A 27,500-nucleotide genomic window follows, 5' to 3' on the forward strand; every position below is an offset into this window, starting at 1 on the left:
CCAGTCCTGGGATCAGTTTTAGTAAGCTTACGCTTCCCAAACCTAACCTTAACCATTAGAGGGCAAATATAAGAACTGATCTTGATTGTGGGGCCACTTCATCTTTCTCCTTACCCATTAATCCCAAAACCACTTCACACGCTGTACCTGTGTTTCAGTTTGGTGCCCTACATAAAACTGTCAATCAAAGACTGTGGCCAGATTCCTGCTGACTGTGTTTGTTATGAATAGATGGAGAGATGGAGCCAAATCAAACAGATGGAAATGTGATGACAGACAACGGCTGTGTTTTCTTACAGATATAAATCCGATTCCGTTGTCAGGCTGTACCAATCTCCTACATGATCATTACATGAATCATAGTTTGTTTTTTTGTCTACTCGTCAAATTATTTGACAGTTAGTAAATATGTATTGTGAAACTTATTACCATTAGGAGAACGCCCCGAAAAATGTTACGCTGAAATGCGTAGTTGGTGAAAGGGCCACGTCTGTTTGCGATATTACAACAACAGAAAGGTAACTTCAAACAACGAACACGGTGATTTTCCCGTTTGGACATCCTTAAAACCGGGATAGAACAGCAGGACATGGATGCTGCTCTCCTCACATTCATCCACAGAACAACAACAATAACTAAGGGGGATCCCTTTGTGGACTCCAGATTTAAGACTGGTTTGGGTGTTTCGTTTTTCCGTCACAGCTCACTAAATTGCTTATTTGGGACGTGGAATGAATAGAGCAGGGTTGTCATGCTGAGATAGGGACGGTTACTGTTACTCATTTCATATGAAGATCTGTGTTCAACCTCTCTCTCTCTCCCAGTAGGCCCCAGTAGACCCATTTAGACCCCAGTAGACCCCTTTAGACCCCAGTGGTCCCAGTAGACCCCTTTAGACCCCAGTAGGCCCCAGTAGGTCCCAGTAGACCCCAGTAGACCCATGTAGACCCCAGTAGACCCCTTTAGACCCCAGTGGTCCCAGTAGACCCATTTAGTGGTCCCAGTAGACCCCTTTAGACCCCAGTGGTCCCAGTAGGTCCCTTTAGACCCCAGTAGGCCCCAGTAGGTCCCAGTAGGCCCCTTTAGACCCCAGTAGGTCCCAGTAGGCCCCTTTAGGCCCCTTCAGGCCCCAGTAGGCCCCTTTAGGCCCCAGTAGACCCCTTTAGACCCCAGTAGGCCCCTTTAGGCCCCAGTAGACCAAAGTAGACCCCAGTAGGCCCCTTTAGGCCCCAGTAGACTTCAGTAGACTCCAGTAGACCCCAGTATGCTCCAGTAGACGCCAGTAGACCCCAGTAGGTCCCAGTAGGCCCCTTTAGGTCCCAGTAGATCCCAGTAGGTCCCAGTAGACCCCAGTAGGCCCCAGTAGACCCCAGTAGATTCCATTAGACCCCAGTAGGTCCCAGTAGGTCCCAGTACACTCCAGTAGACCCCAGTAGGTCCCCGTAGACCCCAGTAGACCCCAGTAGACCCCAGTAGACCCCAGTAGGCTCCAGTAGACCCCAGTAGACTCCAGTAGACCCCAGTAGGTCCCAGTAGGTCCCAGTAGGCCCCTTTAGGTCCCAGTAGACCCCAGTAGACCCCAGTACACTCCAGTAGATCCCAGTAGACCACAGTGGACCCCAGTGGACCCCAGTAGACCCCAGTAGACCCCAGTAGATCCCAGTAGGCTCCAGTAGTTCCCAGTAGACCCCAGTAGACCCCAGTAGGCCCGGTAGGTCCCTGTGCCCCATCCTCCCTCTGTTTAGTAGCACCCTCCCTCCCTGTGCCCCCATCCTCCCTCTGTTTAGTAGCACCCTCCCTCCTTGTGCCCCCATCCTCCCTCTGTTTAGTAGCACCCTCCTGTGCCCCCATCCTCCTTCTGTTTAGTAGCACCCTCCCTCCCTGTGCCCCCATCCCCCCATCCTGCCCCCATCCCCTCTGTTTAGTAGCACTCCCTCCCTGCCCCCTCCCTGTGCCCCCATCCTCCCTCTGTTTAGTAGCACCCTGTGCCCCCTCCCTGTGCCCCCATCCTTCCTCTGTTTAGTAGCACCCTCCCCTCCCTGTGCCCCCATCCTCCTTCTGTTTAGTAGCACCCTCCCTCCCTGTGCCCCCATCCTTCCTCTGTTTAGTAGCACCCTCCCTGTGCCCCCCCTCCCTGTGCACCCTCCCTCCCCCCCATCCTCCCTCTGTTTGTAGCACCCTCCCTCCCTGTGCCCCCATCCTCCCTCTGTTTAGTAGCACCCTCCCTGCCCCCATCCTCCCCTGTTTAGTGCACCCTCCCTCCCTGTGCCCCCATCCTTCCTCTGTTTAGTAGCACCCCTGTGCCCCCATCCTTCCTCTGTTTAGTAGCACCCTCCCTCCCTGTGCCCCCATCCTCCCTCTGTTTAGTAGCAACCTCCCTCCCTGTGCCCCCATCCTTCCTCTGCCCCCTCAGCCTCCAGCACCTCTCTGCATGTCCTGAACAGCTCTCTTCCACCCCCAACCTTACCCATTCTAGTGTTATTGTTTCCATACGGGTCAGAGTGAAACAGTAGGCTGGAGGCTGGAGGCTGGAGGCTGGAGGCTGGAGGCTGGAGGCTGGAGGCTGGAGGCTGGAGGCTGGAGGGAGGCTGGCCTGTTGTCGTCTGGATGTCTGACTGCAGGAAGATACACAGAGAGGGGAGGGGACAGCAGGACAACCATTGAGACAGTTATTTAGAGAGCCATTAGTGAAGGGTGTGTACTGTGCACACGTGTTTTTGGGTGTAAATACAAATGCAAGTATATAATCATGTACTTCAATATTTGTGTGTTTTTGGTGATTGTGCCCTCAAACGACTGTGTGTGTTTATATTTCATTTAGCTGAACAATGTGTGTGTTTATATTTCATTTAGCTGAACAATGTGTGTGTAGCGGCTGAACTAGACACACAGCGGGTCACAGCTGGACAGGCCCTGGGGGGGATTCTATTGGCCAGTGTCCAGTTGGACGGGAAGTGACATCGCTGTGTTCCGGTGCCACGATGGCTCTGACTCCACACTGGCCAACATGAAACAGGCCAGAGTGTTTGTGTGTGTGTGTGTCTGTCCATGGGCCCTGCCAGGCCACATACCACCACAGCAGGGTCATCCTGTTGACCCAGAGGTGTGTGTGTGTGTGCTTGCGTGTGAGTGTGTGTGTTTTTATGCGAGTGCGTGCTTGTGTGTGTATGTGTGTACAAGTGTGTGTACGAGTACTTGCGTGAGTATGCGTGTGCGATTGTGCGATTGTTCATCCTGTGGGTCCTTTCTGGGTGTGTTTATCAGTGATGTCATACACATAACAATGTTTTACTGTCTCCTTTAACTCAGGACAGATAGGGGGAGGGAGGGAGGGAGGGAGGGAGGGAGGGAGGGAGGGAGGGAGGGAGGGAGGGAGGGAGGGAGGGAGGGAGGGAGGGAGGGAGGGAGGGAGGGAGGAAATGGGGACAGAGAAGAGAGCTAGAGAGTCATAGAATCAGAGAGATACAGAGACAGACAGAAACTGAGAAACAGACACATACATACTGTACAGACAGACAGACAGACAGACAGACAGACAGACAGACAGACAGACAGACAGACAGACAGACAGACAGACAGACAGACAGACAGACAGACAGACAGACAGACAGACAGACAGACAGACAGACAGACAGACAGACAGACAGACAGACAGACAGACAGACAGACAGACAGACAGACAGACAGACAGACAGACACAGACAGACAGACAGACAGACAGACAGACAGACAGACAGGTAGAGTTTCATCCCTGGTAACCAGACCTTTGACATCTCTATGGGTAGAGTTTCATCCCTGGTAACCAGACCTTTGACATCTCTATGGGTAGAGTTTCATCCCTGGTAACCAGACCTTTGACATCTCTATGGGTAGAGTTTCATCCCTGGTAACCAGACCTGTGTGGGGTGCAATCAGGCATTAAATCCCAGTGTTGTAAATCTAACCTGCTGCCTCTGTTTCTGTTCAGCCACTGGGACCCTACATGTGGAACCATGAAGGGTGTGTGTGTGTGTGTGTGTGTGTGTGTGTGTGTGTGTGTGTGTGTGTGTGTGTGTGTGTGTGCGTGCGTGTGTGTGTGTGTGTGTGTGTGTGTGTGTGTGTGTGCGTGCGTGCGTGTGTGTGAGGGGTCAACAGAGTTAAGACAGCTGCACTAAACCCTCTGGGATGAGGTCAGTCTCCACACCCCGTCTCCATTTGGTACAGTTATAGACATTAGCATGTTTTAACTGTCATCTGTCACCACATCACTGTGCAGTGAGGGGATGTTTAACTAGAGAAAACTCCTTGTTTTCATTCTATGTTCTCTTTTGCAGTAAACTATCATTAAAGATAGAACAAGGTATTTTAGCTATTTGTGGTGTTTGCAGTTCTGTTGTCACAATGCTCTCTTAGCTGATACTGGTGACTCTCTGTTACATGCAGTAACAGGATATACCCACCGTTCATTTCTCATAGCTCTGTTGTAGTTCACTGTGCTCCTTTACCCAATACTGGAGCCTTCCTAACAGAGCTGGTCTTTATATGACTGAATACTGGAGCCTTCCTAACAGAGCTGGTCTCTATATTACTGAATACTGGAGCCTTCCTAACAGAGCTGGTCTTTATATGACTGAATACTGGAGCCTTCCTAACAGAGCTGGTCTCTATATTACTGAATACTGGAGCCTTCCTAACAGAGCTGGTCTCTATATTACTGAATACTGGAGCCTTCCTAACAGAGCTGGTCTTTATATTACTGAATACTGGAGCCTTCCTAACAGAGCTGGTCTTTATATTACTGAATACTGGAGCCTTCCTAACAGAGCTGGTCTTTATATTACTGAATACTGGAGCCTTCCTAACAGAGCTGGTCTCTATATTACTGAATACTGGAGCCTTCCTAACAGAGCTGGTCTTTATATTACTGAATACTGGAGCCTTCCTAACAGAGCTGGTCTTTATATTACTGAAGCTGGTCTTTATATTACTGAATACTGGAGCCTTCCTAACAGAGCTGGTCTTTATATTACTGAATACTGGAGCCTTCCTAACAGAGCTGGTCTCTATATTACTGAATACTGGAGCCTTCCTAACAGAGCTGGTCTTTATATGACTGAATACTGGAGCCTTCCTAACAGAGCTGGTCTTTATATTACTGAATACTGGAGCCTTCCTAACAGAGCTGGTCTTTATATTACTGAATACTGGAGCCTTCCTAACAGAGCTGGTCTTTATATTACTGAATACTGGAGACTTCCTAACAGAGCTGGTCTTTATATTACTGAATACTGGAGACTTCCTAACAGAACTGGTCTTTCTGGTCAACACCGCTATTTGAGTGGGAGGACTTAGGGGTTAGGGGTTTCAAACCTAACACACTGACTAAGTCTTGACACAGGTGTGTGTGTGTGTGTGTGTGTGTGTGTGTGGGGGGGTGAAGCAGAGAGGCACAGAGAGGTCTTGTTACAGACACCTCTGCCTAACATTCTCTGAAGTGCAGGAGAAGATAGATCTCTGAAGATAGATCTCTGAAGATAGCGCTCTGAAGATAGATCTCTGAAGATAGCTCTCTGAAGATAGTTCTCTGAAGATATCTCTGAAGATAGATCTCTGAAGATAGTTCTCTGAAGCTAGATTTCTGAAGATAGATCTCTGAAGATGGTTCTCTGAAGATAGCTCTCTGAAGATAGTTCTCTGAAGATAGATTTCTGAAGATAGATCTCTGAAGATGGCTCTCTGCCATCCTGCTGATCACACTGTGGACAGGGCCTTTACCCTTTCCTCTGTGTGTGTACATAAGTATGTGCCTCAGTGTGTGTGTGTGTATGTGTGTACATGCGTGGGTGTGTGGGTTAGCACAGTGAGGCCATGTCATATGAGACCATAGCGGCTGGACCAACCTCTTTGATCCAACCCTGTAAAACATCATTTAAAGTCATCTACTCTAATCTGTACTGGTTTCAATACAAACACTAAAACAACATCAGCCGTAAAATACAACACAAGCTGTTGCACCATAGACAGGCCAAATAAGGCCAGTAGCCGTGTGTGTGTGTGTGTGTGTGTGTGTGTGTGTGTGTGTGTGTGTGTGTGTGTGTGTGTGTGTGTGTGTGTGTGTGTGTGTGTGTGTGTGTGTGTGTGTGTGTGTGTGTGTGTGTGTGTGTGTGTGTGTGTGTGTGTGTGTGTGTGTGTGTGTGTGTGTGTGTGTGTGTGTGTGTGTGTGTGTGTGTGTGTGTGTGTGTGTGTGTGTGTTAGACGTTACAATCCCTCATATGTGGAACTCATAATTGAGCTCATGTTTCTCTGTGGTAATTTGATCATCATGTCACCAGTTGGTGTGTAACTGTCTGCATTTTCCATTATCATCTCTCCCACACTCTCTCTGCACTGGTATGTCCTTTCACTGCTTTCCCTGTGATCTGGTGTGTGTGTGTGTGTGTGTGTGTGTGTGTGTGTGTGTGTGTGTGTGTGTGTGTGTGTGTGTGTGTACATGTTTGTCTGTACATTTTCCAAATGTATACATTATCTGTAAAGTGTTCCAATATATGTTCATACTGTGTGAGCACAAGTACTGACACGTGTACTGTACAATGGAGCCCTATTCCCTATGTAGTGCACTACTTTTGACCATGGCCCATACTGTGGGGTCAACAGTAGTGCACTACAGTACACAGGGAACAGGGTGCCATTTGGGACACATCCTTTGTGTGCATGGTGCTGCTGCCTGTAAGCCTCTGTCACCCTTTACACTGTGTCAACCACGGGCATGAGGTGGCATTCAGGACTGACATAGCTAGGTTATAAAGGAGCTCAGGACTGACATATCTAGGTTATAAAGGAGCTCAGGACTGACATAGCTAGGTTATAAAGGAGCTCAGGACTGACATAGCTAGGTTATAAAGGAGCTCAGGACTGACATATCTAGGTTATAAAGGAGCACAGGACTGACATATCTAGGTTATAAAGGAGCTCTAGGTTATAAAGGAGCTCAGGACTGGTTATAAAGGAGCTCAGGACTGACATATCTAGGTTATAAAGGAGCTCAGGACTGACATATCTAGGTTATAAAGGAGCTCAGGACTGACATATCTAGGTTATAAAGGAGCTCAGGACTGACATATCTAGGTTATAAAGGAGCTCAGGACTGACATATCTAGGTTATAAAGGAGCTCAGGACTGACATATCTAGGTTATAAAGGAGCTCAGGACTGACATATCTAGGTTATAAAGGAGCTCACTCAGGACTGACATATCTAGGTTATAAAGGAGCTCAGGACTGACATATCTAGGTTATAAAGGAGCTCAGGACTGACATATCTAGGTTATAAAGGAGCTCAGGACTGACATATCTAGGTTATTAGGACTGACATATCTAGGTTATAAAGGAGCTCAGGACTGACATATCTAGGTTATAAAGGAGCTCAGGACTGACATATCTAGGTTATAAAAGCTCAGGACTGCTCAGGACTGACATATCTAGGTTATAAAGGAGCTCAGGACTGACATATCTAGGTTATAAAGGAGCTCAGGACTGACATATCTAGGTTATAAAGGAGCTCAGGACTGACATATCTAGGTTATAAAGGAGCTCAGGACTGACATATCTAGGTTATAAAGGAGCTCAGGACTGACATACTAGGTTATAAAGGAGCTCAGGACTGACATATCTAGGTTATAAAGGAGCTCAGGACTGACATATCTAGGTTATAAAAGGAGCTCAGGACTGACATATCTAGGTTATAAAGGAGCTCAGGTTAGCTCAGGACTGACATATCTAGGTTATAAAGGAGCTCAGGACTGACATATCTAGGTTATAAAGGAGCTCAGGACTGACATATCTAGGTTATAAAGGAGCTCAGGACTGACATATCTAGGTTATAAAGGAGCTCAGGACTGACATATCTAGGTTATAAAGGAGCTCAGGACTGACATATCTAGGTTATAAAGGAGCTCAGGACTGACATATCTAGGTTATAAAGGAGCTCATGCTGACAGGACTGACATATCTAGGTTATAAAGGAGCTCAGGACTGACATAGCTAGGTTATAAAGGAGCTCAGGACTGACATATCTAGGTTATAAAGGAGCTCAGGACTGACATATCTAGGTTATAAAGGAGCTCAGGACTGACATAGCTAGGTTATAAAGGAGCTCAGGACTGACATCAGGACTGCTAGGTTATAAAGGAGCTCAGGACTGACATAGCTAGGTTATAAAGGAGCTCAGGACTGACATAGCTAGGTTATAAAGGAGCTCAGGACTGACATATCTAGGTTATAAAGGAGCTCAGGACTGACATAGCTAGGTTATAAAGGAGCTCAGGACTGACATAGCTGGGTTATAAAGGAGCTCAGGACTGACATATCTAGGTTATAAAGGAGCTCAGGACTGACATAGCTAGGTTATAAAGGAGCTCAGGACTGACATAGCTAGGTTATAAAGGAGCTCAGGACTGACATAGCTAGGTTATAAAGGAGCTCAGGACTGACATATCTAGGTTATAAAGGAGCTCAGGACTGACATAGCTAGGTTATAAAGGAGCTCAGGACTGACATAGCTAGGTTATAAAGGAGCTCAGGACTGACTAGGTTATAAAGGAGCTCAGGACTGACATACTAGGTTATAAAGGAGCTCAGGACTGACCTAGGTTATAAAAAGGAGACATACGTGGACAGGACTGACTCTTTCAGGACTGACATAGCTAGGTTATAAAGGGGCATTGTCCTGCTGAAACAGGACAATGCCCCCGCTTTAGCTAGGTTATAAAAAGGGCCTTCCTCAAACATCTGCTGTCTGAGCAGTTATAACCAGGACTCATAGCTGCAGCTGACATACACTACATGACCAAAAGTAGTCTACGGGGGCATTGTCCTGCTGAAACAGGACAATGCCCCCGTTTGAGGAAAGGGCCTTCCTCAAACATCTGCTGTCTGAGCAGTTAACCGATCACTGCAGCTGTACATAGTCTATCGGTAAATAGCCCACCCATTTTTACCTACCTCATCCCCATACTGTTTTTATTTATTTACTTTTCTGCTCTTTTGCACACCAATATCTCTACCTGTACATGACCATCTGATCATTTATCACACCAGTGTTATTAATCTGCAAAATTGTAATTATTCGCCTACCTCCTCATGCCTTTTGCACACAATGTATATAGACTCCCCCCTTTTTTTCCTACTGTGTTATTGACTTGTTTATTGTTTACTCCATGTGTAACTCTGTGTTGTCTGTTCACACTGCTATGCTTTATCTTGGCCAGGTCGCAGTTGTAAATGAGAACTTGTTCTCAACTAGCCTACCTGGTTAAATAAAGGTGAAATAAATAAATAAAAAATAAAAAACTGTTGACACAAAGTTGGAAGCACAGAATTGTCTAGAATGTATGCTGTAGTGTTAAGATTTCCCTTCGCTGAAGGTAAGGGGCCCGACCGATGAACAACAGCCCCAGAGCATTATCCTGCCAGATGGTAAAGCGTGATTCATCTCCAGAGAACGTGTTTCCACTGCTCCAGAGTCCAATGGCGTCTAGGTTTACACCACTCCAGCCGACACTTGGCATTGCTCATGGTCTTAGGCTTGTGTGGGGCTGCTCGGAAATGCAAAACAATTTTATGAAGCTCCTGACGAATAGTTATTGTGCTGAAGTTGCTTCCAGAGGCAGTTTGGAACTCGGTAGTGAGTGTTGCAACCGAGGACAGACAATTTGTGCACGTTACGCGCTTCAGCATAGTCCCATTCTGTGAGCTTGTGTGGCCTACCACTTCGAGGCTGAGTCGTTGGTGCTCCTAGAAGTTTCCACTTCACAATAACAGCACTTACAATTGACCGGGGCAGCTCTAGCAGGGCAGAAATTGGACAAACTGGCTAGTTGGAAAGATGGCATCCTATGCCGGTGCCATGTTGAAAGTCACTGAGCTCTTCAGTAAGGCCATGCTGTGGCCAATGTTTGTTTATGGAGATTGTATGGCTCATTCAGGACTGACACATCTAGGTCACAGAAGAGTTCATTCAGGACTGGCATATCTAGGTCACAGAAGAGTTCATTCAGGACTGGCATATCTAGGTCACAGAAGAGTTCATTCAGGACTGGCATATCTAGGTCACAGAAGAGTTCATTCAGGACTGGCATATCTAGGTCACAGAAGAGTTCATTCAGGACTGGCATATCTAGGTCACAGAAGAGTTAATTCAGGACTGACATATCTAGGTCACAGAAGAGTTCATTCAGGACTGACATTTCTAGGTCACAGAAGAGTTAATTCAGGACTGGCATATCTAGGTCACAGAAGAGTTCATTCAGGACTGGCATATCTAGGTCACAGAAGAGTTCATTCAGGACTGGCATATCTAGGTCACAGAAGAGTTCATTCAGGACTGGCATATCTAGGTCACAGAAGAGTTCATTCAGGACTGGCATAACAGTACCTAGGTTAGGTAAGAGCTCTCTCAGAGTATGAGATGGGCCCCTCTCCCTTTCTATGTTTTCTCTCTCTCTGCCTTTGTCTCTTTCTCCTTCTCTCTCTCTCTGCCTCTTTCTCTCTCCTCTCCTCTCCCTTCTCTCTCTCTCTGCCTTTCTCTCTCTCTCTCTCTGCCTCTTTCTCTCTCTCTGCCCTCTCCTTCTCTCTCTCTCTCTGCCTCTTTCTCTCTCTCTCTTCTCTCTCTCTCTCTCTCTCTCTCTCTCTCTCTCAATTCAATTCAATTCAATTCAAGGGCTTTATTGGCATGGGAAACATGTGTTAACATTGCCAAAGCAAGTGAGGTAGATAATATATAAAGTGAAATAAACAATAAAAATTAACAGTAGACATCACACATACAGAAGTTTCAAAACAATAAAGACATTACAAATGTCATATATATATATATATATACAGTGTTTTAACAATGTACAAATGGTAAAGGACACAAGATAAAATAAATAAGCATAGATATGGGTTGTATTTACAATGATGCGTGTTCTTCACTGGTTGCCCTTTTCTCGTGGCAACAGGTCACAAATGGCAGACTGTGGAATTTCACCCAGTAGATATGGGAGTTTTTCAAAATTGGATTTGTTTTCGAATTCTTTGTGGATCTGTGTAATCTGAGGGAAATATGTCTCTCTAATATGGTCATACATTGGGCAGGAGGTTAAGAAGTGCAGCTCAGGTTCCACCTCATTTTGTGGGCAGTGAGCACATAGCCAGTCTTCTCGAGAGCTATGTCTGCCTATGGCGGCCTTTCTCAATAGCAAGGCTATGCTCACTGAGTCTGTACATAGTCAAAGCTTTCCTTAATTTTGGGTCAGTCACAGTGGTCAGGTATTCTGCCGATGTGTACTCTCTGTGTAGGGCCAAATAGCATTCTAGTTTGCTCTGTTTTTTTTGTTAATTCTTTCCAATGTGTCAAGTAATTATCTTTTTGTTTTCTCATGATTTGGTTGGGTCTAATTGTGCTGCTGTCCTGGGACTCTGTAGGGTGTGTTTGTGTTTGTGAACAGAGCCCCAGGACCAGCTTGCTTAGGGGACTCTTCTCCAGGTTCATCTCTCTGTAGGGTGTGTTTGTGAACAGAGCCCCAAGACCAGCTTGCTTAGGGGACTCTTCTCCAGGTTCATCTCTCTGTAGGTGATGGCTTTGTTGTGGAAGGTTTGGGAATCGCTTCCTTTTAGGTGGTTATAGAATTTAACAGCTCTTTTCTGGATTTTGATAATTAGTGGGTATCGGCCTAATTCTGCTCTGCATGCATTATTTGGTGTTCTACGTTGTACACGGAGGATATTTTTGCAGAATTCTGCGTGCAGAGTCTCAATTTGGTGTTTGTCCCATTTTGTGAAGTCTGGTCTCTCTCTCTGTCTCTCTCTCTCTCTCTCTCTCTCTCTCTCTCTCTCTGCCCTCTGCCTCTCTTCTTCTTTCTCTCTCTATGTCCTTCTCTCTCACTCTACTTCTTCCTTCTCCCCTCTCTCTCCTATCCTCACCCTCTTACCCTCACTTTCCTCTCCATTGGCCAAGACACCCAACAAGCAGGGGTATGATTGGCTGAGAACCCTAAGGTGTGGGTTGAAATATAACCTGTGGACATTCTATTCATGTTTGTATCTGTCATTGGCATGGTAACATTGATAGGTATACTATGTTTTCTTTCTGAATGCTTGCATATGTAGGATCTGAATTTGACCAGTTTCTCACAGTAGGAAAATAACCATGCAGCAACAGGAAATGATTGTGTGGATTATTATTGATTTACATTTTTGTAGGGGTTGGTAGATTTGTTGTAAAGATAAGTCAAGTCTAAATGTGAAAGTAGAAATTATAAACTTTAGAAGCCGTTGTGTGCATTTCTTGCTTTGCAGAACATTCCCTGCAACAACAGGTTGATCAAATTAAGATCCTGCACCTGTAGCAGTAAATCCTGTCATGTCAGGCAGGTGTGGTGATTTGATGAAGCTGCCACACACACTGTAGAGGCCTACAGTTTCAGGTACAGTATTTGTCAGCACACATCATGCATGAAACTTGTCTCTTTTGAACACGAGCAAAGTGTAGTTGTCCCAGTGATAGGGATACATAACTCATGGTTGATACATAAAGTGTAGTTGTCCAAGTCTCTTGGTCAGGTCTCTTGGTCAGGTCTCTTGGTCAGGTCTCTTGGTCAGGTCTCTTGGTCAGGTCTCTTGGTCAGGTCTCTTGATCAGGTCTCTTGGTCAGGTCTCTTGGTCAAGTCTCTTGGTCAGGTCTCTTGGTCAGGTCTCTTGGTCAGGATCTTGGTCAGGTCTCTTGGTCAGGTCTCTTGGTCAGGTCTCTTGGTCAGGTCTCTTGGTCAGGTCTCTTGGTCAGGTCTCTTGGTCAGGTCTCTTGGTCAGGTCTCTTGGTCAAGTCTCTTGGTCAGGTCTCTTGGTCAGGTCTCTTGGTCAGGTCTCTTGGTCAGGTCTCTTGGTCAAGTCTCTGGTGGTCTCTTGGTCAGGTCTCTTGGTCAGGTCTCTTGGTCAAGTCTCTTGGTCAGGTCTCTTGGTCAGGTCTCTTGGTCAAGTCTCTTGGTCAGGTCTCTTGGTCAAGTCTCTTGGTCAGGTCTCTTGGTCAGGTCTCTTGGTCAGGTCTCTTGGTCAAGTCTCTTGGTCAGGTCTCTTGGTCAGGTCTCTGGTGTCTCTTGGTCAGGTCTCTTGGTCAGGTCTCTTGGTCAGGTCTCTTGGTCAAGTCTCTTGGTCAGGTCTCTTGGTCAGGTCTCTTGGTCAAGTCTCTTGGTCAGGTCTCTTGGTCAGGTCTCTTGGTCAGGTCTCTTGGTCAGGTCTCTTGGTCAGGTCTCTTGGATCTATAGTTGTTATATAAGCCTGACTCAGTCCTGTCCTGTAAGGCTGGTAGGAGGTTAGTTGGATCTATAGTTGTTATATAAGCCTGACTCAGTCCTGTCCTGTAAGGCTGGTAGGAGGTTAGTTGCCTAGAGACAGGACGGTAGACTCTCATGGTGTCTGAATCCATTGTGGTCTACAGCCATGTCTCAGAGTAAAGGAGGTGAGGGGTGGAGGTGGTATAGTAACCTTGAACGAGACCTTGAACTAAACAGCCTTGAAGAAGAGCACTGAAGTTGTCAACGGGATAGGGATGACAGGTAGTGTTGGGTGGGTGGAGACTCTACTGGAGAGGTGGAAAGTGCTGAGTGACATTTGTTACGTTGTTCTCTTGTCTTAAAACGTCCCTCCCTCAATCACAGGAGAGACCAGTTTCACACATTCCCCTCCAGCCTGTTTACTGTAGATCTAACTACAGTTTCTCACAGATTCCCCTCCAGCCTGTTTACTGTAGAACTAACTACAGTTTCTCACAGATTCCCCTCCAGCCTGTTTACTGTAGAACTAACTACAGTTTCACCACACAACTAGTCTTCGTTGGTTACACATTTAGGACTCAATTGCCTACAACTCAGTTCAATCAATGAATTTGTCACATTTGTAAAAATGTTCTGTTCCCTCAAAGTTGTTGTAGAGGTTTATTAACCTCTAGCTGCCTGCTAGTCTTTGTGAGGGTTTATTAACCTCTAGCTGCCTGCTAGTCTTTGTGAGGGTTTATTAACCTCTAGCTGCCTGCTAGTCTTTGTGAGGGTTTATTAACCTCTAGCTGCCTGCTAGTCTTTGTGAGGGTTTATTAACCTCTAGCTGCCTGCTAGTCTTTGTGAGGGTTTATTAACCTCTAGCTGCCTGCTAGTCTTTGTGAGGGTTTATTAACCTCTAGCTGCCTGCTAGTCTTTGTGAGGGTTTATTAACCTCTAGCTGCCTGCTAGTCTTTGTGAGGGTTTTTATTAACATCTAGCTGCCTGCTAGTCTTTGTGAGGGTTTATTAACCTCTAGCTGCCTTAACCTCTAGCTGCCTGCTGCTAGTCTTTGTGAGGGTCTTTGTGAGGGTTTATTAACCTCTAGCTGCCTGCTAGTCTTTGTGAGGGTTTATTAACCTCTAGCTGCCTGCTAGTCTTTGTGAGGGTTTATTAACCTCTAGCTGCCTGCTAGTCTTTGTGAGGGTTTATTAACCTCTAGCTGCCTGCTAGTCTTTGTGAGGGTTTATTAACCTCTAGCTGCCTGCTAGTCTTTGTGAGGGTTTATTAACCTCTAGCTGCCTGCTAGTCTTTGTGAGGGTTTATTAACCTCTAGCTGCCTGCTAGTCTTTGTGAGGGTTTATTAACCTCTAGCTGCCTGTAGTCTTTGTGAGGGTTTATTAACCTCTAGCTGCCTGCTAGTCTTTGTGAGGGTTTATTAACCTCTAGCTGCCTGCTTGTCTTTGTGAGGGTTTATTAACCTCTAGCTGCCTGCTAGTCTTTGTGAGGGTTTATTTTGCTCTGTCTTTTGAGGGTTTATTAACATCTAGCTGCCTGAGTCTTTTGAGGGTTTATTGTTAGCTGCCTGCTAGTCTTTGGGTGAGTGTTTGATATGTTAGGGGTGAGTGTTTGTTCTGTTAGTCTTTGTGAGGGGTGCGTCTTTTGCTCTGTTAGTCTTTGTGAGGGTGCGTGTTTGCTCTGTTAGGGGGGTGCGTCTTTGTGAGGGTTTGTTTGCTCTGTTAGAGGATTCCAGCCTTAACCTCCCCTCACCCCTCAAAGTAAAGCCTCCAGTACCCTCCAGACCCCTCCTGCTCTGTTAGAGCCTTAACCTCCCTCACCCTCCAAAGTTCCCTCCAGACCCCTACAGTTCCCTCCAGACCCCTACAGTTTCCAGACCCCTACAGTTCCCTCCAGTGCGTGTTTGCCCCCTACAGTTCCCTCCAGACCCCTCCAGTTCCCTCACCCCCAGACCCCTCCAGTTCCCTCCAGACCCCTACAGTTCCCTCCAGACCCCTACAGTTCCCTCCAGACCCCTCAAGACCCCTACAATTCCCTCCAGACCCCTCCAGTTCCCTCCAGACCCCTCCAGACCCCTACAGTTCCCTCCAGACCCCTCCAGTTCCCTCCAGACCCCTCCAGACCCCTACAGTTCCCTCCAGACCCCTACAGACCCCTCCAGTTCCCTCCAGACCCCTCCAGACCCCTCCAGACCCCTCCAGTTCCCTCCAGACCCCTACAGACCCCTCCAGTTCCCTCCAGACCCCTCCAGACCCCTCCAGTTCCAGTTCCCTCCAGACCCCTCCAGACCCCTCCAGTTCCCTCCAGTTCCCTCCAGACCCCTCCAGACCCCTCCAGTTCCCTCCAGACCCCTCCAGACCCCTCCAGACCCCTCCATAGTATGAGAGGTCTCTATAAAGGTCGTCGTCGTGCCAACACACACAGTGAGTAAAACAGAAGAAAGAAAGAAAAAACTGGGAGAATGTGCCACTCTGACCGACTCCTAGCCTCCCATTCGCCATTGGCCAGGGGAGTAGCCAATGAGCAATGAGCAGTAAGGGGAGATGTTTTACTTCCTGTGGGCTGGTATACGGCCCCCTTTGAGGAATATTCCAGACCTCTCCCGTGGTGTTTATTTAAAAAGAGAGAAATAATCCTGCTTGTTAACTAAAACAGCACCACAGTGTGTGTGGTATAACTCAACCTGAGCCTGTGTGTGTGTGTGTGTGTGTGTGTGTGTGTGTGTGTGTGTGTGTGTGTGTGTGTGTGTGTGTGTGTGTGTGTGTGTGTGTGTGTGTGTGTGTGTGTGTGTGTGTGTGTGTGTGTGTGGTATAACTCAACCTGAGCCTGTGTGTGTGTGTGTGTGTGTGTGGTATAACTCAACACGTGTGGTATAACTGTGTGTGGTACAACTGTACACGTCTCTCTCTCTGTGAGTGTGTGTGTGTGTGTGTGTGTGTGTGTGTGTGTGTGTGTGTGTGTGTGTGTGTGTGGTTACTAGACGTGAGCCTGGTCTTGGTTGTGGAGGAACCTGCTTTCAGGAAAGGAAAAGGACTTTACAGGGAAAGACAGTACTCCAGACTTTACCAAAACTACAGTCCTTCATATAGTAGTCCACAGGTACATATAAATACATGTAATAATGTCTGGGCTTTCAGGGTTTATAGTTATTGAGAGGGAGGGAGAGAGGGGGAGGAGAGAGAGAGGGAGTGAGGGAGGAAGAGGGAGAAAAAGAGAGAGAGTTAGTGAGAAGGGGGAGAGAGAGAGGGAGAGAGAGATAGTGAGAAGGGGGAGAGAGAGAGTGAGAAGGGGGCGAGAGAGAGGGAGAGAGAGATAGTGAGAAGGGGGGAGAGAGAGAGAGAGAGAGAGAGAGATAATAAGCAAGTGAATTTGAGAAAACGAGGGATTGAAAAAGAGATATGAGTGTATATTCTGGCAGCTCTCCCTGTAAGTAATGTAAATAACGTCTGACTGTAGCGCTCTCAGAGGAGAGGAGATGTGAACCAGTGTACAGTATATACATTCCTCCTCTCCTCCCTCCCTCCCTGAGCACGTGGTGGGACATGAAGTCCGTGTTATGAAAGACTTAGAGTTCTAGGAAGGCAGACATCAGTTCCAAGAGATCAGGGAAGGACGTAGGAGGAAGGACAACCGAGCAGCGCAGCGATGTACAACGCATCCCACCGTCACTGTATATAGGTCAGGATGTTATTGTAAAAGACAATGTTTTCTCAACGACTTACCTGACTTACCAAAACAAAAGTTTAGAATTCTTCAAATGACTTACCTGACTTACCAAAACAAAAGTTTAGAATTCTTCAAATGACTTACCTGACTTACCAAAACAAAAGTTTAGAATTCTTCAAATGATTTACAACTTGTTGATTTTTCTCTTCAGTACATTTGAGAGAAAGAGTCATCTGAAAGTTTCAAGTTTCAGCATTTATTCACCAGGTGCCCAGGATACATCAGGTGGAAAACAGTGGAACTCTAACCTTGACTAACCTTGAGAGCTCCTTCCCAGCAGTATACATCAGGTGGAAAACAGTGGAACTCTAACCTTGACTAACCTTGAGAGCTCCTTCCCAGCAGTATACATCAGGTGGAAAACAGTGGAACTCTAACCTTGACTAACCTTGAGAGCTCCTTCCCAGCAGTATACATCAGGTGGAAAACAGTGGAACTCTAACCTTGACTAACCTTGAGAGCTCCTTCCCAGCAGTATACATCAGGTGGAAAACAGTGGAACTCTAACCTTGACTAACCTTGAGAGCTTCTTCCCAGCAATGCAGAGATAATAATAATAGTCTAGATAATAACAACAGAAAATACATGTTTTAAAACAAGAAGCACGATATAGGTTGAAGAAACAGGACATTAACACCAAGGTGTTGTCTGTATCATGTTGGGTTCACAGTTCACAGGCTATTACAGGAGGTCTGGTTCGAGAAAGGGCCTAAAATGGCCGCTTTCACCCTGATGTTCTGAAAACACGAAGGCCGTGAGGTCGATACGTAAAGCTGATTAAAGATCAGTGATATAATCAAGAGCAGTGTGCGGTTTCCTTTCTCCTTCATCTTGTTCAACTGTTAACCTGCACCTGCAAAAAAAGATTTCTCAGATGTGCGACTGCCTTTTGAATTTTGTGATACGGATGTAAAAAAACAAACATGTCAAACATCCTTCCTCACAGTGACGTTTCTCTGTGAGAACTGTCAGAACAATTTGAGATACCAAAAATATTTCCCTCCTACTCTGGGGTGGAATCGGACACAAAGGACTTGCTGACAGACATGACAGTGTTTTGACAGATTGACAGTTTGAGGAATACGCACATTGTTTCCAAGAGATCAAAGAAGGGACAAAGAACATAGCAGGAATGGCAACACTACAAAGCAGGACACCTTTAAAAACACAACAACATCCTCCGTATTAAGAGGACAACTTTAGTAATATGACAGTTTACTTACAACCATTCCCTTTTCTCCCCAGTAGAAGAGGGGAACCATTCCCTTTTCTCCCCAGTAGAAGAGAGGAACCATTCCCTTCTCTCCCCAGTAGAAGAGGGGAACCATTCCCTTTTCTCCCCAGTAGAAGAGGGGAACCATTCCCTTTTCTCCCCAGTAGAAGAGAGGAACCATTCCCTTTTCTCCCCAGTAGAAGAGGGGAACCATTCCCTTTTCTCCCCAGTAGAAGAGAGGAACCATTCCCTTTCTCCCCAGTAGAAGAGAGGAACCATTCCCTTTTCTCCCCAGTAGAAGAGAGGAACCATTCCCTTTTCTCCCCATATGTTCATCATATCCAGGGAGGGAAGAGAACCCTCTCCTCAGCAGGACAACTATATTACTGTACAGTGCAACGCCCCCTAAACCCTCTCCTCAGCAGGACAACTATATTACTGTACAGTGCAACGCCCCCTAAACCCTCTCCTCAGCAGGACAACTATATTACTGTACAGTGCAACGCCCCCTAAACCCTCCCCTCAGCAGGACAACTATATTACTAGCTACAACTATCTACTATGACTTGCTATATACAGCACATTCTTTGACATCTTCTTCCTCTACACGCGTACAAAGATACAAAGTAGCCTGGTCCCAGATCTGTTTTCTCCGTCTTTCCAAATGACCAGAGGACAGGGTCCAGAGGACAGGGTTCAGAGGACAGAGGACAGGGTCCAGAGGACAGGGTTCAGAGGACAGGGTCCAGAGGACAGAGTTCAGAGGACAGGGTTCAGAGGACAGGGTCCAGAGGACAGAGGACAGGGTCCAGAGGACAGGGTTCAGAGGACAGGGTCCAGAGGACAGGGTTCAGAGGACAGGGTCCAGAGGACAGAGTTCAGAGGACAGAGTTCAGAGGACAGGGTTCCCCAACTGGAGGTGGTTTTATTTGCCCCTCAAGTTTTGACAAAAACAAAACAGTTGTTTTTATTTCTTCATTGTTGGGGACATTAAAGACTGTCAAAACACCACAGAAATCAGCTGCAAGTGATTTTAATTTTGGAAATCTCTTTACCAGTATTCCCACGCATAATGAAGAGACATGAGAATGTAAACAAATGTAAGCTAGGTTTGAAATGATTGAGTTTTAGTCAAATATTACATCTGTTTTGGCTTCTTGCAGTCAATTTGCAGTCGACAAATTATTTGTAATTATGTTCAGCCCCCCGAACATCAGCTCAGTAATCAGGCCGCAGCTTCATCTATATGATGATCTCTGACACATCTAAACAGCACAAACAGGTCTGGAATCAGGCTACTCAGGAACCATCAGTATCACTTCCTGGTGGAGATGTTGGTTGTGAAATCGTTGTTATGAGGGGAACATCAGTATCCTGTTGGTTGGAGGAGATCGTTGTTCTGAGGAGAACATCAGTATCCTGTTGGTTGGAGGATATCGTTGTTATGAGGAGAACATCAGTATCCTGTTGGTTGTGATATCGTTGTTATGAGGAGAACATCAGTATCCTGTTGGTTGGAGGATATCGTTGTTATGAGAACATCAGTATCCTGTTGGTTGGAGGATATCGTTGTTATGAGGAGAACATCAGTATCCTGTTGGTTGGAGGAGATCGTTGTTATGAGGAGAACATCAGTATCCTGTTGGTTGTTGTTATGAGGAGAACATCAGTATCCTGTTGGTTGGTGATATCGTTGTTATGAGGAGAACATCAGTATCCTGGTTGGTTGGAGAGAGATCCTGTTGGTTGGAGGAGGAGAACATCAGTATCCTGTTGGTTGGAGGAGATCGTTGTTATGAGGAGAACATCAGTATCCTGTTGGTTGAGGAGATCGTTGTTATGAGGAGAACATCAGTATCCTGTTGGTTGGAGGATATCGTTGTTATGAGGAGAACATCAGTATCCTGTTGGTTGGAGGAGATCGTTGTTATGAGGAGAACATCAGTATCCTGTTGGTTGGAGGAGATCGTTGTTATGAGGAGAACATCAGTATCCTGTGGGTTGGAGGAGATCGTTGTTATGAGGAGAACATCAGTATCCTGTTGGTTGGAGGATATCGTTGTTATGAGGAGAACATCAGTATCCTGTTGGTTGGAGGAGATCGTTGTTATGAGGAGAACATCAGTATCCTGTTGGTTGGAGGATATCGTTGTTATGAGGAGAACATCAGTATCCTGTTGGTTGGAGGAGATCGTTGTTATGAGGAGAACATCAGTATCCTGTGGGTTGGAGGAGATCGTTGTTATGAGGAGAACATCAGTATCCTGTTGGTTGGAGGATATCGTTGTTATGAGGAGAACATCAGTATCCTGTTGGTTGGAGGAGATCGTTGTTATGAGGAGAACATCAGTATCCTGTTGGTTGGAGGATATCGTTGTTATGAGGAGAACATCAGTATCCTGTTGGTTGGAGGAGATCGTTGTTATGAGGAGAACATCAGTATCCTGTTGGTTGGAGGAGATCGTTGTTATGAGGAGAACATCAGTATCCTGTGGGTTGGAGGAGATCGTTGTTATGAGGAGAACATCAGTATCCTGTTGGTTGGAGGAGATCATTGTTATGAGGAGAACATCAGTATCCTGTTGGTTGGAGGAGCATTGTTATGAGGAGAACATCAGTATCCTGTTGGTTGGAGGATATCGTTGTTATGAGGAGAACATCAGTATCCTGTTGGTTGGAGGAGATCGTTGTTATGAGGAGAACATCAGTATCCTGTTGGTTGGAGGAGATCGTTGTTATGAGGAGAACATCAGTATCCTGTGGGTTGGAGGAGATCGTTGTTATGAGGAGAACATCAGTATCCTGTTGGTTGGAGGAGATCATTGTTATGAGGAGAACATCAGTATCCTGTTGGTTGGAGGATATCGTTGTTATGAGGAGAACATCAGTATCCTGTTGGTTGGAGGATATCGTTGTTATGAGGAGAACATCAGTATCCTGTTGGTTGGAGGAGATCGTTGTTATGAGGAGAACATCAGTATCCTGTTGGTTAGAGGATATCGTTGTTATGAGGAGAACATCAGTATCCTGTTGGTTGGAGGATATCGTTGTTATGAGGAGAACATCAGTATCCTGTTGGTTGGAGGAGATCATTGTTATGAGGAGAACATCAGTATCCTGTTGGTTGGAGGATATCGTTGTTATGAGGAGAACATCAGTATCCTGTTGGTTGGAGGAGATCATTGTTATGAGGAGAACATCAGTATCCTGTTGGTTGGAGGAGATCATTGTTATGAGGAGAACATCAGTATCCTGTTGGTTGGAGGAGATCATTGTTATGAGGAGAACATCAGTATCCTGTTGGTTGGAGGATATCATTGTTATGAGGAGAACATCAGTATCCTGTTGGTTGGAGGAGATCATTGTTATGAGGAGAACATCAGTATCCTGTTGGTTGGAGGATATCGTTGTTATGAGGAGAACATCAGTATCCTGTTGGTTGGAGGAGATCATTGTTATGAGGAGAACATCAGTATCCTGTTGGTTGGAGGAGATCATTGTTATGAGGAGAACATCAGTATCCTGTTGGTTGGAGGATATCGTTGTTATGAGGAGAACATCAGTATCCTGTTGGTTGGAGGAGATCGTTGTTATGAGGAGAACATCAGTATCCTGTTGGTTGGAGGATATCGTTGTTATGAGGAGAACATCAGTATCCTGTTGGTTGGAGGATATCGTTGTTATGAGGAGAACATCAGTATCCTGTTGGTTGGAGGAGATCGTTGTTATGAGGAGAACATCAGTATCCTGTTGGTTGGAGGATATCGTTGTTATGAGGAGAACATCAGTATCCTGTTGGTTGGAGGATATCGTTGTTATGAGGAGAACATCAGTATCCTGTTGGTTGGAGGATATCGTTGTTTGAGGAGAACATCAGTATCCTGTTGGTTGGAGGAGATCGTTGTTATGAGGAGAACATCAGTATCCTGTTGGTTGGAGGATATCGTTGTTATGAGGAGAACATCAGTATCCTGTTGGTTGGAGGAGATCATTGTTATGAGGAGAACATCAGTATCCTGTTGGTTGGAGGAGATCATTGTTATGAGGAGAACATCAGTATCCTGTTGGTTGGAGGATATCGTTGTTATGAGGAGAACATCAGTATCCTGTTGGTTAGAGGATATCGTTGTTATGAGGAGAACATCAGTATCCTGTTGGTTGGAGGAGATCATTGTTATGAGGAGAACATCAGTATCCTGTTGGTTGGAGGAGATCATTGTTATGAGGAGAACATCAGTATCCTGTTGGTTGGAGGAGATCATTGTTATGAGGAGAACATCAGTATCCTGTTGGTTGGAGGAGATCATTGTTATGAGGAGAACATCAGTATCCTGTTGGTTGGAGGAGATCATTGTTATGAGGAGAACATCAGTATCCTGTTGGTTGGAGGATATCGTTGTTATGAGGAGAACATCAGTATCCTGTTGGTTATCGTTGTTATGAGGAGAACATCAGTATCCTGTTGGTTGGAGGAGATCGTTGTTATGAGGAGAACATCAGTATCCTGTTGGTTGGAGGATATCGTTGTTATGAGGAGAACATCAGTATCCTGTTGGTTGGAGGAGATCGTTGTTATGAGGAGAACATCAGTATCCTGTTGGTTGGAGGATATCGTTGTTATGAGGAGAACATCAGTATCCTGTTGGTTGGAGGATATCGTTGTTATGAGGAGAACATCAGTATCCTGTTGGTTGGAGGATATCGTTGTTATGAGGAGAACATCAGTATCCTGTTGGTTGGAGGAGATCGTTGTTATGAGGAGAACATCAGTATCCTGTTGGTTGGAGGAGATCGTTGTTTGTTTGCTTCTCTTTTTGTTATTAGATCAGTAATAACGACTACAGCTGATCCTCTCATGCTCAACATAGCGGAAACACACACACGTGCACGTACGCAAGACACACACGCACACACACACACGCACACTGTCACGTAGAGTAGGCCAGATGGCTAAACTGGATAACCTAACCTCTATAAAAATAAAAAGATGGCGGAACCGCAAAAGTTATTCTGTGCAAAGGTGTTTATTTACAAGTGATTCGGGAACAGAAAACAACAGTACTGCCATCAACGTCTACCTTATGGGACAGCTTAACAACAATGCTGCCCCATCCACAGCTCAATCCAAAAAATCCCCCTTAGAGACTGGAGAGAGGCTCCTTTTGTAGGGCTAGCCCCTCCCCTCAGAACAATTAACCCTAATTAATTAATCAATTAACAATACAAACCTACATTTTCCATGAACTAAACATACTAAAGGATATACATTGCAACACGGTTTTAAACAATATCACAACATAACATTTACAACATTACATCATTCCTGACAATATCTTTCAATATGCCCATATGCATTAATGAGCCATTTGGGACAGGCACTATAAAGCCAACCCAATTCCCTTAGCTCGGGTACTTTTCCAGCATACCCAGAAGCTACAGAGATGGAGAGAGAGGAACAGAACAAACAAACAATGCGCTCATCCACAACATTGATAAGTATAATAATTATTGTATCTCTCAAATATGAACATTGACAAGTGTGAAATGCATGCACCAAGACAGAAGTTAAATTGTGTGTCGATCCACATTGTTAACTTATGGTATAATGGCGCAGGGAGGAGTGATGAATATGTGTGTGCGTTAAAGAACCAAATGCTGCCCGCGGCCAGTGACGGACTTCTACGTCACACACACACACACGCACACACGCACACGCACACACACGCGCATACACGCACACGCACACACACACACACACACACACACACACGTCACGCACACGCACACACACGCATATACACACGCATACGCATACACACACACACACGCACACACACGTCGCATACACACACACGCATACACACACATGCATACACACACATGCATACACACACATGCATACACAAACATTACTTCTCAAACAGAAAAGTTGGCTCCATGCAGTCTGAGTAAACAGTACAGTAACATCTATAAAATCTATTGTTTCAACTACCGGATAATTACACCTTACAATTTCAAGTGGTTTGTTTCATTCTTCAAACACAATCAATCATCATAAATCAGATCTGCAGTCATGGTCAGTGCTGCCCTCTACTGGTATTACAAGTACAGTGGTCTTTTAGAAAAACACTCAGCATAGCAGTTTGTTGATGCACAGTGCCCCTTTGTGTTGATAACTAGTAGTGAATTGTCCTCTCCTTCCCTGTACTTCTCCTCCAGAGCAACATTAGTGGATTAGGTAGCATGCTCGGTCTCTCTTCTAATATGTTAATAACACACTACTGAAACAGCTGCTTTGTGGAAGCTAGGTGGCCTGCTGTACACACACACACACACACACACACACTCTGTGTGGGTGAACTAGACCCGATGGGGTATAGTGCTGGTCTGGGGGAGTTTGATGGTCTACTGGTCTGGTCTGATGGTCTACTGGTCTGGTCTGGTGGTCTACTGGTCTGGTCTGGTGGTCTACTGGTCTGGTCTGGTGGAGTCTGATAGGCTACTGGTCTGGTGGAGTTTCATGGTCTACTGGTCTGGTCTGGTGGTCTACTGGCCTGGTCTGGTGATCTACTGGTCTGGTGGAGTTTAATGGGCTACTGGTCTGGTCTGAGTTTGAAGTCTGGTCTGGTCTACTGGTCTGGTCTGGTGGAGTCTGATGGTCTACTGGTCTGGTCTGGATGGTCTACTGGTCTGGTCTGGTGGTCTACTGGTCTGGTCTGGTGGTCTACTGGTCTGGTCTGGTGGTCTACTGGTCTGGTCTGGTGGAGTCTGATGGTCTACTGGTCTGGTGGAGTTTGATGGTCTACTGGTCTAGTCTGGTGGGGTCTGATGGTCTACTGGTCTGGTCTGGTGGAGTCTGATGGTCTACTGGTCTGGTCTGGTGGTCTACTGGTCTGGTCTGGTGGTCTACTGGTCTGGTCTGGTGGAGTTTGGTCTGGTCTGGTCTGGTCTGGATGGTCTACTGGTCTGGTCTGGTGGTCTACTGGTCTGGTCTGGTGGAGTTTAATGGTCTGGTCTGGTGGTCTACTGGTCTGGTCTGGTGGAGTCTAATGGTCTGGTCTGGTGGTCTACTGGTCTGGTCTGGTGGTCTGGGAGTTTAATGGTCTGGTCTGATGGTCTACTGGTCTGGTCTGGTGGAGTTTAATGGTCTGGTCTGATGGTCTACTGGTCTGGTCTGTCTGGTGGCAGTTAATGGTCTGGTCTGATGGTCTACTGGTCTGGTCTGATGGTCTACTGGTCTGGTCTGGTGGTCTACTGGTCTGGTCTGGTGGTGGTCTGGTCTGGTGGTCTACTGGTCTGGTCTGGTGGTCTACTGGTCTGGTCTGGTGGTCTACTGCAGTCTGGGATCTGGGATCAGGTTACAGCCATCTGATCTACACTGAGCCACAGAGCAAACAAACAACATGATGCAAACAAACACACATGACACACACACACACACACACACACACACACTTATTTTCTTTATTTAAATAGGCAAGTCAGTTAAGAACAAATTCTTATTTACAATGACTGCCTGCCAAACCCTAACCCGGACGACGCTGGGCCAATTGTGCGCCGCCCTATGGGACTCCCAATCACGGCCAGTTGTGATACAGCCTGGAATCCAACCAGGATCTGTAGTGACGCCTCTAGCACTGAGTGCCTTAGACCGCTGCACCACCCGGGAGCCCACGATGTACCCACTCTAACACACACAGCACGTACACCACGATAGACACACACTAACACACACACAGCACTTACACCACGATGGACACATTGTAACACACACAGCACGTACACCACAATAGACACACCCCAACACACACACAGCACGTACACCACAATAGACACACCCTAACACACACACAGCACGTAGTGATAGACACACTCCAACACACACACAGCAGTACACCACGATAGACACACTAACACACACACAGCACGTACACCACGATAGACACACTAACACACACACAGCACTTACACCACGATAGACACACTGTAACACACACAGCACGTACACCATGATAGACACACTCTAACACACACACAGCACGTACACCATGATAGACACTCTAACACACACAGCACGTACACCACGATAGACACACTCTAACACACACAGCACGTACACCACAATAGACACACCCTAACACACACACAGCACGTACACCATGATAGACACACTAACACACACACAACACGTACACCATGATAGACACACACTAACACACACACAACACGTACACCACGATAGACACACTCACACACACACAGCACGTACACCATGATGGACACACTAACACACACACAGCACGTACACCATGATAGACACACTCTAACACACACACAACACGTACACCATGATAGACACACTGTAACACACACACACGTACACCATGATGGACACACTCTAACACACACACAGCACTTACACCATGATGGACACATTCTAACACACACAGCACGTACACCATGATAGACACACTCTAAACACACACAGCACGTACACCACGATAGACACACTCTAACACACACACAGCACGTACACCATGATAAACACACTCTAACACACACACAGCACGTACACCATGATGGACACACTGTAACACACACAGAGAAATTAAAAACAGAAATATATATTTTACATAGGTATTCAGACCCCTGAATCAATACTTTGTAGAAGCACTTTTGGCAGCGATTACAGATGTGAGTCTTTCTGGGTAAATCTCTAAGAGCTTTAAACACCTGGATTGTGTTACTGTATAGTCCCCTCCCCTCACCACTGTTTCCTACATTGTATTCTGGATACTGTGCTGCCATCTATTGGTGCATTAGGAGAATTGACGAGGGTTCAGATTACAGATTGTATTTGCTTCCATCTACTGTATAAAGGTGAGAAACAACTAGTGGGTATAGGATTTAACTTACCCATCCCTCGCTCCCTCCCTTCCTCAGGGTCCAGTCTCAACCTGAAACACTATGCCACTAAGAAGACCAGAGCAGAGAGAATGTTAGACATGGCCTTACTCATATGTCTCTCTCCCTCTCTCTCTCTCTCTCTCTCTCTCTCTCTCTCTCTCTCTCTCTGTCTCTCTCTGTCTCTCTCTCTCTCTCTGTCTCTCTCTGTCTCTCTCTGTCTCTCTCTCTCTCTCTGTCTCTCTCTCTCTCTCTCTCTCTCTCTCTGTCTCTCTCTGTCTGTCCTCTCTCTCTCTGTCTCTCTCTCTCTCTCTCTCTCTGTCTCTCTCTCTCTGTCTCTCCCTCTCTGTCTCTCTCTCTCTCTCTCCCTCTCCCT

The 27,500-nt window shown here is 46.1% G+C and overlaps 1 protein-coding gene across 2 annotated transcripts in view; it reads left to right on the forward strand.

The window, feature by feature from the left end:
* The window catches only part of ninj2 (ninjurin 2), a 66,838-nt gene that overhangs the window by 29,178 nt on the left and 10,160 nt on the right, over positions 1-27,500 (forward strand). Inside the window, exon 1 of one of the 2 annotated variants that reach the window (XM_042318523.1) lies at positions 23,677-23,716. The exons of the other annotated variant lie outside the window; for it this stretch is intronic. The gene's annotated coding sequence lies outside the window, so the exon portion shown is untranslated. Of the gene's footprint in view, positions 1-23,676; positions 23,717-27,500 lie in introns of those variants that run through there. 2 annotated transcript variants of the gene reach the window in all.

Source organism: Oncorhynchus tshawytscha, unplaced genomic scaffold (genome assembly GCF_018296145.1).
Source record: "Oncorhynchus tshawytscha isolate Ot180627B unplaced genomic scaffold, Otsh_v2.0 Un_contig_1952_pilon_pilon, whole genome shotgun sequence".
In the NCBI taxonomy this organism is placed as follows: Eukaryota; Metazoa; Chordata; class Actinopteri; order Salmoniformes; family Salmonidae; genus Oncorhynchus; species Oncorhynchus tshawytscha.